We start from the raw sequence: 13,106 nt of genomic DNA, 5'->3' as shown, positions 1-13,106 counted from the left end.
TACATACTTGCACACACACATCCATACTTACATATGTTTATGAAGCAAAAGACCAAGCACCAGTGCAGAAAGAACTCACATATTCTGGATGAAAATAAGCTCCAATCTTTTATTGCATAGAAAGAAAGGCTTCTAACCTTTTATTGCTATGTGAATTAAAACAAAGTCTGTAAGAAGAAAGTCTCTTTAGTAAGACTAAGCCTGCCTTGCTATTAAGAAAAGACATGTTCTATCCCATGGTAAGGAGAAGCCTGCCTGCTCTTTCTATTTTCTCTGCAGCTTCTTCTCTTTTCCTCTGCATTCTACAAATTCCTCTCTTAATTTTTTAACTTGCCTTTTAATATTAAGTTATTGCACTCTGCATTCTCTTTCTAATCTTGATCTCTCCTCGTGCTCTGCTGTAGCAATGTTCTTGCTCCCAATGCTGTACTCCCAATGCTTTCTTTACAATATTATGTATTCCAATGTGATCTTTCCTAGTCTTTTGTGCCTTTCCTAGGAGAATAGATCACATGTTTTTTTCTAAGCATCCTCTTTTTTTTTTTTTTTTTTTTACAAAAGTTTGTTAAAAATTCAAACGTAGGGGTTGGGGATTTAGCTCAGTGGTAGAGCGTTTGCCTAGCAAGCTCAAGGCCCTGGGTTCGGTCCCCAGCTCTGAAGAAAAGAAAAAAAAATTCAAACGTAAATTGAATAAGAAGTTTCCAACACAAAATGGTTACATGCATATGCATTAAAGTAATTATCTGGCTAAACATTCATTATCTGTCACCAGTTCTAGAGGTTCGTGGAAAGTTAAAAACCATGTGTTTGGGTTATTGGTAAAGTTTTATATAGAAAAACCCAGTCAATATTTTATTTTATGTCCTTGCACCTATAGTAAATCATCGGTTCTGTTTTTATGACCTTTACTGATTTACAACCTCTGGGAATGTGCACTTAAATTGCAGATGCCTTCTTACTATCTCAGAAGCAATTAACTCATGATACTTGAAGACTGGCAGAGTTCTCAATACAGTTTTAACATCAGAAAGGACATTAATAGCAGTCCTATAGCCAAAAAGCTTAATAATTACTAATATAATTTTAGGAATTCTTATAGGATATCATTAAGAATTAAGAAACCATCTATTTGTCTATATATCATCACTACAGGAGAATACATCTTTGTTGTTCTGCAGAAATCTGTTCAAAAGAGTTGGCTAACACCTAGTGATTGATGGTTTAATAAAATCAGGAAAAGCATATAAATAGCAAAAATCTTTCCTAAAAGGAAATTCCATTTGCCCCTGCCTAAAGAAGCAAATCTGTCATATATTTTAATCCATGGTGGAATCATCTCAGGAAAATCACCTTCTAGTTTTTAGCTTCTCCTAGATGGCTTCTGGCATGTGGTCCCATGCTGACTTTAGGAAAATTTTAACTATGTTCTAAAGTTACCCATGGATTTCTGTTTGTGTTAGCATACTTCTAAAAGATGTGAGGAGAAAAGGAAATTGTCAACATTAAAGAGACAATCAGAGAAAAGATAAACAAGCCCAGCTACCCATGACAGAGAGATAACATGCAGAATATATTAAAAGTTGAAGAGAAACTGCTAAAAGTAACCAAAGGCTTAGGTGAAGATGTGTGTACTTTTGTTGCTTTTTGAACAAAAAAAGATTTCTGTTCTAAAGGTGCAGTAGTGGCACTCATATCTTGATGGTAACCAACAGATATCTAATCAGAATTAAGTCATGCTCAACAGTGGTGGGTGGATCATGATTGGTACCTGAAACTTGGCCAATTACTTAGGACAAAGGAGATCATGGATCTAAGAGGCAAACCTATTACTGACACTTTACTAAACCAGCATAATTCTTAATGACATTTTAGATATTTATCCTTAAACTCACAGATAAGTATAGCTCTCACTGACACTAAAAAACTTCTTTTGAAACAAAGAAGAGGTAAAGCCATGATGGTCAAGTCAGAGAAAAACTGAACACTGGATGCTCAGTTCCAATGAATACATCTGCAGCATAACACTTGTACCTAAGTCTCAGGAACTAATGTAAAAAGGTATGGAAAGATTCTAATGGACAAAGAACCAGAAAGTCTGTTGTATGATTTGCGTCTCCTAGAAACCACAGAGAAGATACACCTATCATACTTCAACTACATGGCTCCCTAAACAGATTTCAACAAGCACAATAGCAAATTCACCAACTCAAATGTAGAAATCTCATGGTGCCTTACTCTTAGACAAATAACTATGTGCAATTAAGGAATGCTGAAAGAGAATTAATTTTCTCCAGAGATGAGCCAATAAATTGTTATTCTGAGTAAACTGGTCATCCCTAAAATCATATATATATGATTTTATATTTTATGTTTATAGACAAGCAACACTTAGTGGACTCATCAGATATATCATCAGGTGTGTATTTGTGTAGAATAGCAACTAAAGAAAAAAGGCTATGAATTTGAGAGGGAGTAAGTATGGGGCATGGGAAGGCTCATATGAAGAAAAAGGAAAGGGAGATAATATGTAATTGTATTTTGATTTAAAAACTAAAAATTTAGAAAAGGTTTCTGGTTCCACCTTAATTATTTTCTCTCATTTATTTACTGTAAAAAGTAATGTAGTTTCTACTTCTTAAATACATAATACTTTAAAAGAAAGAACATTTAAAACTGCAAATTGTGGAAATAGGCATTTTAAAAGAAAAAATGGTAAATGAATAAACTCAATATTGTTAGCTATATGAGGAATGCAAGTCAAACCTATGAGATTCCAGCACATTCCAATAAAAAGATATAAATAATAATGAATAAAAAATGTTGGTAAGAATATGGAGAACAAAATATGTCCATATACCAGTGGTGGTAATGGACATTAAAACAAACATAATTAAAGAAAAACTAAATATAGGTTTACTACATGGTTCAGCTAGAGCACTCTAGAGTATATACCTAAAGGATATCAAGCCAGCAGTGCTTTTATGGCACTGTGTATAATATTCAAGATATAGAAACAGCCCACCAATGGGCAATGATGGCAGTAAACTATTACATATCATCATCTGAAACCAGTAACAGACAAAATCATTGGTTAGCCAGCCTTTTCTTCAGCCATTTCTTAAGTGGCTTCTCTGAAGCTCTGGTAAGGGAATTACCTTGGTCTTCCGTACAGTTCACTGATAAGGGCAAAGCATTGCTCTACCAATTAGAATATGCTTCCTCCTTTTCCACCAATTGTGTTCTTTCCAGCATCCCTGTCTTCCTTGAGAATTTCTGTTTCTACAGCTTCTACTGTAGTTAACAGAGAGGCCACCCTAGCAGCAGTTTGTAAAGTAGTTTTTACAATCTTTGTTGGATCAACGATTCCCTTTTCTACAGTATTCACACAATCTCTGAGCATGGTACCATAATTTATTTCTGAGGAACTTTGCGGAATTTGCTAAACTTCCAAAGATCCTTCAACACCTGGATTCTTAGCAGTATTCACAGCAGAAAATGTAAGTGCTCCTTGAATAATTTCTAAACCTGTCTTTTCATATTCCTTAAAAGGCTTTAATGAACCCAATCCAGGATGCACCAACCCAGAGTGCAGCCAGTCCTAGAACAACACCTTCTTCGAGTTGGTCTTGTGGCATGAGGTCTTCTGTAACTCTGTCTTTCTTCTCATTTACCTCAACAGCACTTGGTTCTCCTCCAGCTGTCAGAACAACAACTTCTTCTGAAAGTTTAGCCAGTTGATTGCTAAGCCTCTCCTTTTCATATTCACTGGCTGTAATGTCACTAACCAGTGACTATTTATGTACCTTTTTTAATTTGAGTTTTGTCACCTTTTCCTTTCAAAACCAACTGTGGTTGACAGTGACCTTTTCAATCTTTCTTAAGTCATGATGTTGAATACTTCAAATGGCTTAACCTTGCTTTTCCAAATACTGCACTACCAGTAGCAATAGTCACATTGTGAAGCTTGTTGTTTCTGTTGTCCCTAACCTCTGGAGCTTGAAAATAATGATAATTTTTAAGGCATAATGCTAAATGTATCCAGGAACGGTGGCATGAGTTTGCAGGGTAGGTCTCCTGATCTTAATGGAATAGATTAGGAATGTTCTGACAGGGACAAACAGAGATACTCTGTGAAACAGAGACAATTATCAAAGCTGCAACAACTTGACACTCTGACGGTGCCTCCTTGGTTCATAATCATGGATATCGCATATTCTCTTTTTGAAAATTTTAGAGGTTCAAATAATACAAATTTCAAGAGTATATTACTTTAACCCTATATATTCTGTTGAACTGTATTATAAAAACATAGTGTTTGAGTTTTTAAGTTTTTGAGCCTCTACAATACACATTAATTTCAGATCACAACATTCTAGAATAGGCCTGGAAAAGGACAACAAGCATGGAAAGGCCTACGTGCACTGGGTGTGATAGTCTACAATTATTCATTTCCTCATTTCTTCCAAACACCCAGGAGATGAGTGGTCAGTGAGTTCTATCACTCAGAATACATGCAAGAGAATTCTAACTGTGAAGTAGGCAGTTCTCATAGTCCATATGATGTAACAATAATGGAAAAATAAGGTAAAAACATGGAGATTAATCTTTATATTGCTTTGTTGAGTAGGGGCTATCCTTTCCATGATTAATTAGCTAATTTGTTATTGCTCATTTTAGTGACATTTTTCACACTGTGAAATCTATTTAGAGCAGTTTCAAGACTAGAAAAAAATAATGGCCATTATATGCCTGTTCTTATTTATCAACCTCTCTATTAGTTTTGATCTAATCTATGTTAAAAGTGGTTCATCTATCTATATGAACTCAATGAAATTTTTCAATGAAAAATACTAGATATTGATAGCTATGCGCTATCCCTGTATATATTCTAAGTATTTTTTTATCAACCATTTACCTTCCTACTTATCTATCTATCTATCTATCTATCTATCTATCTATCATAGATATGATTATCTACCTAGCCACAATCTACCACCAAACCATGTACTATATAAATCTATTGTCATTTATTATATATCTACTTCTACAACTATTTCTGTCTCTATGCCTCATCTATCATCTACTGTATGAAGCTGCCTACTATCTATACCCATTAAATATCAACCATAAATATCTATCTTTACACATATCCACCAGTTGAATCAAGGTACATATTGTCTAAATCTACCCACTTATGATGTACGGATAATTTATAAGTCCTAACCACATGTTTCTATCTATTGTCTATAAACTATACTTTTAACTATCATATCTTAATTTATAATGCATATTCTTTACATTCCCATGTAGTTTTTCAACTAGTTGGAAATTAAACTATTTGAAAAATTTGAAACCAACAATCTAAATTCTCAAAACAGTTGTTCTTTAACTTTCTGGAATGGAAGAATGTGGTAGTTTGAATAAGTTTGTCCCCATAGATTCATGTGTTTGAATGCTTGGCCCACAGGGAATGGCACTATGAGGAGGTGTGACCTTGTTCAAGTAGGTGTGACCTTGTTGGAAGAAATTTGTCACTGTATAGATGGGCTTTATGCTCAGACTCTGCCCAGAGTGTAATCAAGTCTCCTCCTGGCTGCCTTTGGATCAAGATATAGAATTCTCAACTCCTCCAGCATGAAGTCTGACAGCATGATGCATGGTTCCCACAATGACGATAATGGACTAACCTTCTAAAACAGTCATCTAGCCCCAGTTACATGTTTGCCTTCATAAGAGTTGCCTAGATCATGCTTTCTCTTCACAACAACAAAACTCTAAGACAAAGACTTTCCAAATCATCCTTCTCAATGATACTGATATTGAAAGAATCCTTTGGACACATGAATTTTCATCCAGAGTCAATGCACTACTATCTGTGTGGAGAGAAAAGGGCATTATCTTATTTATGATTCATAGAAATCACCAAGTTCAACACAAAGCAGAGACTCTTATGAAGGTTATTATGAGCTGTGTAATCATCACTCACGTGATTTCTCTTCATGTAGTTCATGTGATTCTCTTCTCTCTTTGGCTCTATTCTTAACACCTCCCAAAATTTCATTCCTTACTATAATGTGATCAACTCTTACTTGGGTAAATATCTAGGTACAAAAAATGTCCAGATTATGACTATAAGAAAATATCTTATTTCTTATCTTTTGTAAAGATATGCTATCATTTATTATCATTTTATTTTAAATAAAAAAGCCTCAGAACAATAACTATCTCATGCATTCTCTCACATTCAATTTTTACAGCACACACATGACACATGCACACATACCCATGTGTGTGTCTGTGTTCACATAGTTAAGAGTGCATGTCTGTACACATGTATGCAGATTGATGGTGGCTGATGGGCTTGGAGATATGAGTATCCTTCCCATTAGAGATGAGAAAAGCAAAGCTGACGCAGTGACCATATAATCATGGATTTTCAATTAATATGAGACCAAGGTGAAGTGTTGGCCCTATGAAGTAAGGAGTCTGCTCTAGAGAAATTGAAAACAGGGAACGCAGAGCAGTTGAAGACAGCAGGCCAAGGAGTCTACAATTTATGGACATCTTTAGCAAAGGACTCTGTTGTCATTTGAATATGAAATATCCTTGAAAGTTCCCATGCTTGAGCTCTGCATCCTCAACTGTACTAGCTATGTGGGAAAGTTTGTAGAACATTTTGAGGGTGGAGGTTCAGTTAAAGAAATGTATATTAGGGGAAGATGTTTATAAGTGTTATAGCGTGCACCTCACTTTCTATTCCCCCTCTGTTCCCTAATTGGGGACCCAAATATGGCCAGTCAACTCACATAACATCTACCATGCCCTTCTCATGATAACAAAAATATATATCTCTTCCAATATAAAAAAATAAATCTTGCCTTTCTCATGCTGTTTTTTATTACATATATTTATGGAGCATCAACAAGGCAATTTTAGATACACACACAATCAGAAAGAAAAGTGTGAATCTTCAGAAAACATTATACAGGAAGAAAAAGCACTGGATTAGGGTAGAAAATTTTTGATAAATCAACCTTAAAGCATGTAAGTCCCAAGTTCTCTTGGACACTCTAAGCAGATAAGCAACCCTTCTCCTGGACAGAAGACAAAGATCGCTTTTTCTTGAAGGTGACATGGCGGTTCTGCTGGAAGTAGCTGCTTCACAATAGGACTCTCCTTGACCCAGGATCAACATACCAGGATGGAAAGCAGAGTGAGGAAGCACAGTCATGCTGAAGCACTGATATACTTACAAAAGATGATTTAACACAAATTCAGGCAAAAGTACAGGCATGGGCAGATGGAACACTGGACATGGGGAATTCTCAACGCACAGGATTCGTCTGTGCTTTAATTTTGATCCTCTGTCAGGAATTCCTGAACTTAGAACTAAATGTTTGAGGAAGTTCTCTGAGGTACTGTAAAGATAACAGTCTTATCAAGATATTTTAGTACAGTGTAAAGAAGGTTCAGAAATCTGAAAGTAGGAAGATCAGAGTAGATTTATAGATAAAGTCCAGAGAACAGACACTAAGGCATGGATAGGGGTACTGGTAAGTGAGTTACCTCACATCTTTAATGTAAAAAAAAATTGCTGTCTAACCTCAATCTGACAGAAGTGGCAAAAACACTGTGGCAGATCTGAGGCTTTAGGATACTAAGTATCTCAGGGTTTCCAACAAGCAATGTCCACAGGATATCTCTATAGCAGAGCACAGCTGATGTAATCTCAGCAGTGACAGAAAGAGTAGAGTGGGCAGCTGGTGCCAACTGGTGACAATGAATCATACCTTATATTTTCCCAGAGTCAGACAGATGAGCATTTGACTAAGCAGAGAGCTTTCCTACACAGTCTCAGACACAGAAACCACCAGCATGAATATTTGTTCCTTGAAAAAATACTCTGTAGTCATTCTATGCACATGCTGGAAACAGTCTTCTGAAACTTGCCTAGAGTATACCAACTCTCCCCTGATGTCTCCATGCATTGGGCTATTCCATTTAGACTTCTCAAAGACTCAGACAACTATGGATAGAAAAAAAAAAAACTTTAGCTGCAAGTTGGATGTGGAGTACAGAGAAGTCAAGTGAAAAGAGGGATTTGTCCTAAATCTGTATCTCACAGGATCACCATGTCTTATTGTGGCCTAAAGTCCATGTACCAATGAGTAGGCTGAAAACATCCCTGCCAATATCACACATTAGGGCTTTTAGAATGGGTCCTCCTGCTATAGTCTAGGACAGTACTCATCAGTACTCTAACTTCCTGAAAGGAAGGCAATATACCTCGGGAAACAATACAGATTCTTCTGTGGTGAAAGCTGTAATGAGCTTTGGCCACTTTTAGCTCTTTGTGGTAAAAGGTTAGTGGAAAAATGGGAGTTTCAGCTAATATCTTAACCCCAATGAGCCCTCCATAGTAGAAGCAGCTTGGAGGAATAACTGGTACCCTGTTCTGCATCTCTTATACGTTCAAGGCTTGATGACTCTCTAGGGAGACAGAACAATTCCAATTCTATGAGAGAAGAAAACAATCCATGGGCTTAGATTTCTCAGATATCCATATCTGTGTCCACTTACTGCTGGCCACCTAGGTAGGCCAAGGGACAAAGGGGGTCCTCTTATTGGTAGTAAGGGGAGAAAGGGTGGTATCATGTATGAGCTTGGACCAATCAGAGTAATAAAAACTTCAGGAGGTTCCCAGACCTTTAATCCAGAGATTTTTAGAAGCTCCCAGGGGCCAAAGCTTTAAGAAGGAAAGAATTATCTGCATACTTGAATTTGCACTCCTCTCTCTTTGAAATAAAAAATGAAGATCTTTTCATCCCCAGAGGAAAATAAAACTAGGACTCATATCACAGCATTCAACCCAGAAAGAGGGAATAGGGCATCTACGAGTCATTTGGAGTTAGGTTTAATAAAAGAGCCTGTATGACTTCTAATGTAAGTTGAGGTGTGATTTAAGCAGCTAGAAAGTGCAACTTAAGCATGTACGGGAGTCAGTAAGGCAATACAGACCAACAGACTCCCTCTGGGGAATGCTCTAAGGAACATGTTTTCCTTGCTTGTCTTCCAAGCATCCTCCCTATGCTGAGAAGATGAACTGCATTGCTGCTGCTGCTCCTGTTTGCTATGCCCACGCTCTTTCCATTCTCAAGTCTCCGGCGTTGGATCCCCAGAGATTCTGTCAATATTTTGCTCTGTGACTCAAATCTGCTTTCCAGGAGAGCCTGACTAATACAGTTAACTTAAATCTCCATCATCCTAGGGGTGTGATCAACTGAGTGGTGATAAACATGGTGACTCTGCAAAAGGTGTGGAGATAAGAGATTGGAGTTACAAAGTCTAGAAATTTCCTTGAAGTCTGAGTCTGTAAGTACTGGGAAGAGTGTTCCAGGGTGCACTTCTCCCCTTTTAGAGATAAGCAAGCTGAATCTCAGAGCAATCTCTCAACTCTCCCTAAGTTATATAATCATAGAATGCTTCATCAGAGATTAGAACTCACATCCCAAAGGTCTTAACCAGAATGCTTTCCACTGTATCATTTTCTATCCAACAAGGCTTGGTTAAATTCTTCCACTTCCCAAGTGGGTAGTTTCCAGCAACTTGTTATTTGAGCTTCAGTTCTCTGGAAGAAGATACGGATATCTTCAGGGCAGTAACATTAGCAGAAATGTCTTGGGCACTACTAGAATTTCTACATGGACCTTGCTGTGAGGGATGCTGCTTCTTGTAATTACTGGTATTTTCATTTTCCCCAGTGTGATTCCCACGCCTGGAATTCCACATGTTTTACAGCGTCCACTCACACACAGATTCCAACTTTTAATACATAAGCAAGTCTGTGTTAGCAGCCATCTGTTTGCCAGAGTCTAACCACTTTTGGGTAAATGGCCAGAATTAAGTTTCCTGAACTGTGAGTTTGAGCATTGCAGGTCTTAGACAATTTAAGTAATTCCTAAGGCCCAGCTTAATCTCTACATGGTCTGATAGCCTCTGAACTCAAGATTACTGTAGGGATATTACCATTTCAGAGCACCCAGGAGTACCCTAGCTGGCTAGAAATGAATGGAGCATCCCCAGTGCCTAACATGTTCTAAAGTTATGTTCTTGGAGTAGGAATCTGTAGCAAGATAATGTTCTGTAACCTTATGTAACAGCAGTGGAGCGCAGTCCTCTCCCCTAAAAGGAAGGCAGTCTCTGAAGACAGATTACATCCCACGGCCTATGATTCATTATAGTGTTTTCCTTAATGTATTTCTCTTTTTTCTTGTTTCATTAAGTTTGGTATTCCAAACTCTTTATTACTTCTGTTTACAGATCTATTTTTAAAATCACAATACCTTGTTCTTCTCTAAAGAAATGTTGGGGAATTTAATTAACTTTGGTGAAATATTTTGATATGAGTTGCAGTTGGAGACCAGGCTATTTGTGGCCACATTACAGGTACACTGCATCATAGCCTGTGGGGACTGGGTCCACAGTGTTCCCACCTTCTATGGGAGTGATACAGTTTCTTGCAATGTGGGCCTCTCTGAGTTTACACTTTGCTCTCAGCTGTTACATAATGCATGAGAACATTACGTTAATAGGAGCAATTTGGTAAGCCTAACAAAAACAGAAGAAAATGCACTTAATCAAATGAATACTTGCGATTCGGCTATATTTTTCATAGACGTTGAAACACTCTGTGTATTCTGGGTTTAGACAAAATAGACTGATTATGTTCTTAATGCACTCTTGGAAGTTTATTTAGGTATGCTTCTTAGAAAAGAGGATGAGAGTAAACAAGAATATGATCAAAGAATAAGCAAAAAAAAGCACAAATTTCAAGGGCAGAGGAATTAAATGCAGAGATTCACTTGATAGCATTTGATTCCATTCTCAAGGCAAAAAAAAAAAAAGCTAACAGAAGAGAGAAAGAAAATGGACTATATAGGTAACACAAGTATTAAGATGATAAACTTCTGGGGGGTTGGGGATTTAGCTCAGTGGTAGAGCGCTTGCCTAGCAAGCGCATGGCCCTGGGTTCGGTCCCCAGCTCCAAAAAAAAAGAAAAAAGAAAAAAAAAGATGATAAACTTCTATTATATTTGGTTTATAGTGGCAAGGCAGGGCTGGTATAAAAAGACTTGAGAAAGTTGTCCACCAGAAACCTGGCAGAGGGAGCCTGTTTCTACCTTTGCAAGTCCCAATTCTGAGCTCCCTGTTAACTTTCATGTATCTATTCTGATGTTCCTTGATCCAACAAAATCTACAATTCCTCATGCATTTGCTTTCCTGGAGAAACTGAGTCACACTACAAGGTCCTTTAGAATGGAGGAGAGTGCTCACAGCACTGATTCCTTACAGGAGGCCTGGGAGGGGGGGAAATGCATCTGTTCTGGTCTCTTGACTCTAAGGTGATGCCCATCTCTGCCTAGGACTCCTTTTGTTTTACAATTTCTGTGTTTCCACTTCAAAAGATACAGATGACATTGGCACTTGCTACAGAAAAAAAGAAATCAATTTTCAGACAAATCACCTCAAGTTTTTATCAGAGTTAGTCTTCCATTCTCAGCACTTGCCTTGAGCTGAGAGACAAGTGAGTTTTAATTTCTCACCTGATGCTGCAGTTCTGATGACCCAGACTGTGACCAGAACTAACCCAGGGATTGTGAACCAATGGTGCTTGGCTGAATATGAATTTACAAAAAGGCAAATGAATGCTGGTATTGATCAAGCAGGACAAGAGCTGGTCTTTCTTATGAAAAGAGATAAATGAGACCCTGCAATGTTAGAAAAGATGTACTTTTGGAATGACTGGCTGGGAAAAGACCTGTTCTGCAAGCATGAGGTCCCCAAGTGTGTATCCCCAGAACACACATCAAAGGTCAGTGTAGGAATCCCACTGTTCTTGCAGCAAGATGAAAAGCAGAAATGAGAGGACTCTCAGAAGCCTATGGGCCAGCTATCCTGGCCTGGACACACAAAGAGATATCACCAGTAACTGTGTCTCAAACGACGTGGAAGGCAAGGACAAGCTCTACTTCATGTCTTCTCTGACCTCTACAAGCATGCTGTGGCATGTGGGAACCTGCACTCTCACACATGAGGTATATGCACACACGCATACATTCGCATGCAATCACATAGGCATACAAATACACAAAAACAATATGGACATCTCTGACCCATTTCAACTTGGATTCCCTGACAGAAATCAGAAAAAGATATTTTCCCTCTTTGTATCAGTGATCTTGAACACTAGCAAGACTGTGCTTGCTTCTCCTCACTCTGTTACCCAAAGATCAAAGGTCTCTAAAGACATCACCTTCTTATACAGCAGAGTAAATGAACGAGAACAGAGGAAGGTCATTGACTCCCTGTGTGAGAGTTTCCTTGGAATTACCAAACAGACCTCTTCTCAGTTCCTTCCTGTTTCCCTAGTATCCTACACTCATTTTAGTTTAGATCTGGCATATGCCAAAGCCCTACCTCATCTGCTCTCTACTCTAAACAATCATGCTATCGCATATTTATGGCGGGAACACAGATTTCCAAACAAGCATTCTTTACTCTAAGCTGTAAACACAGACTCCGTGTCTCCCAAAGCCTCACTGTTTGGCTGGTGAGTTGGTTCCTTTGAAAGTCAAAAGCCATTTCCCAGGCTAAAGAACTCCACTCATCCTTCTCTTCTGATTCCTCCCCACCCACAGCCAATCTGTCAAGAGTTGTAGGTCTGCAGAAGCATTCTCAAAGCACTCACCTTCATGTCTGCACTCCTGTTCATGCCCTAACCTGTCTCAGAACTCTCAGGCTAGGATCCTGTCTCCTGCCTCTTCAGGCTATGTCAGCATCATGAGAGAGCCAACTCCAAATGCAGAAGCTCAAGGCCTTCTCCAGACTCACTGGGTCAGATTGAGTTCAGCCAAAGCCAAGAGTCCCTATGTTCATGGTGTTTAATCAAAGCTGCTTGACTTTGCCGTGGATCCTCACTTGCTTTCTTCATATTCCCTCCACTGTTGCTACTTATATGCTTAAGAGAATATACTTTTAGCATAAATGGATGAAAACAACACGAAACCTGAGTCAGATCTGTAGTGAGAATTTTTGCTTCTTTTAAGG

General features: G+C 38.1%; 1 pseudogene; it reads right to left on the bottom strand.

Moving 5' to 3' along the window:
* Positions 1-3,205: 3,205 nt before the first annotated feature.
* Positions 3,206-12,753, bottom strand: LOC116914358 (annotated as a pseudogene).
* Positions 12,754-13,106: the final 353 nt, after the last annotated feature.

Source organism: Rattus rattus, chromosome 13 (assembly GCF_011064425.1).
Source record: "Rattus rattus isolate New Zealand chromosome 13, Rrattus_CSIRO_v1, whole genome shotgun sequence".
In the NCBI taxonomy this organism is placed as follows: domain Eukaryota; kingdom Metazoa; phylum Chordata; class Mammalia; order Rodentia; family Muridae; genus Rattus; species Rattus rattus.
This window is presented reverse-complemented; position numbering and strand designations above follow the sequence as displayed.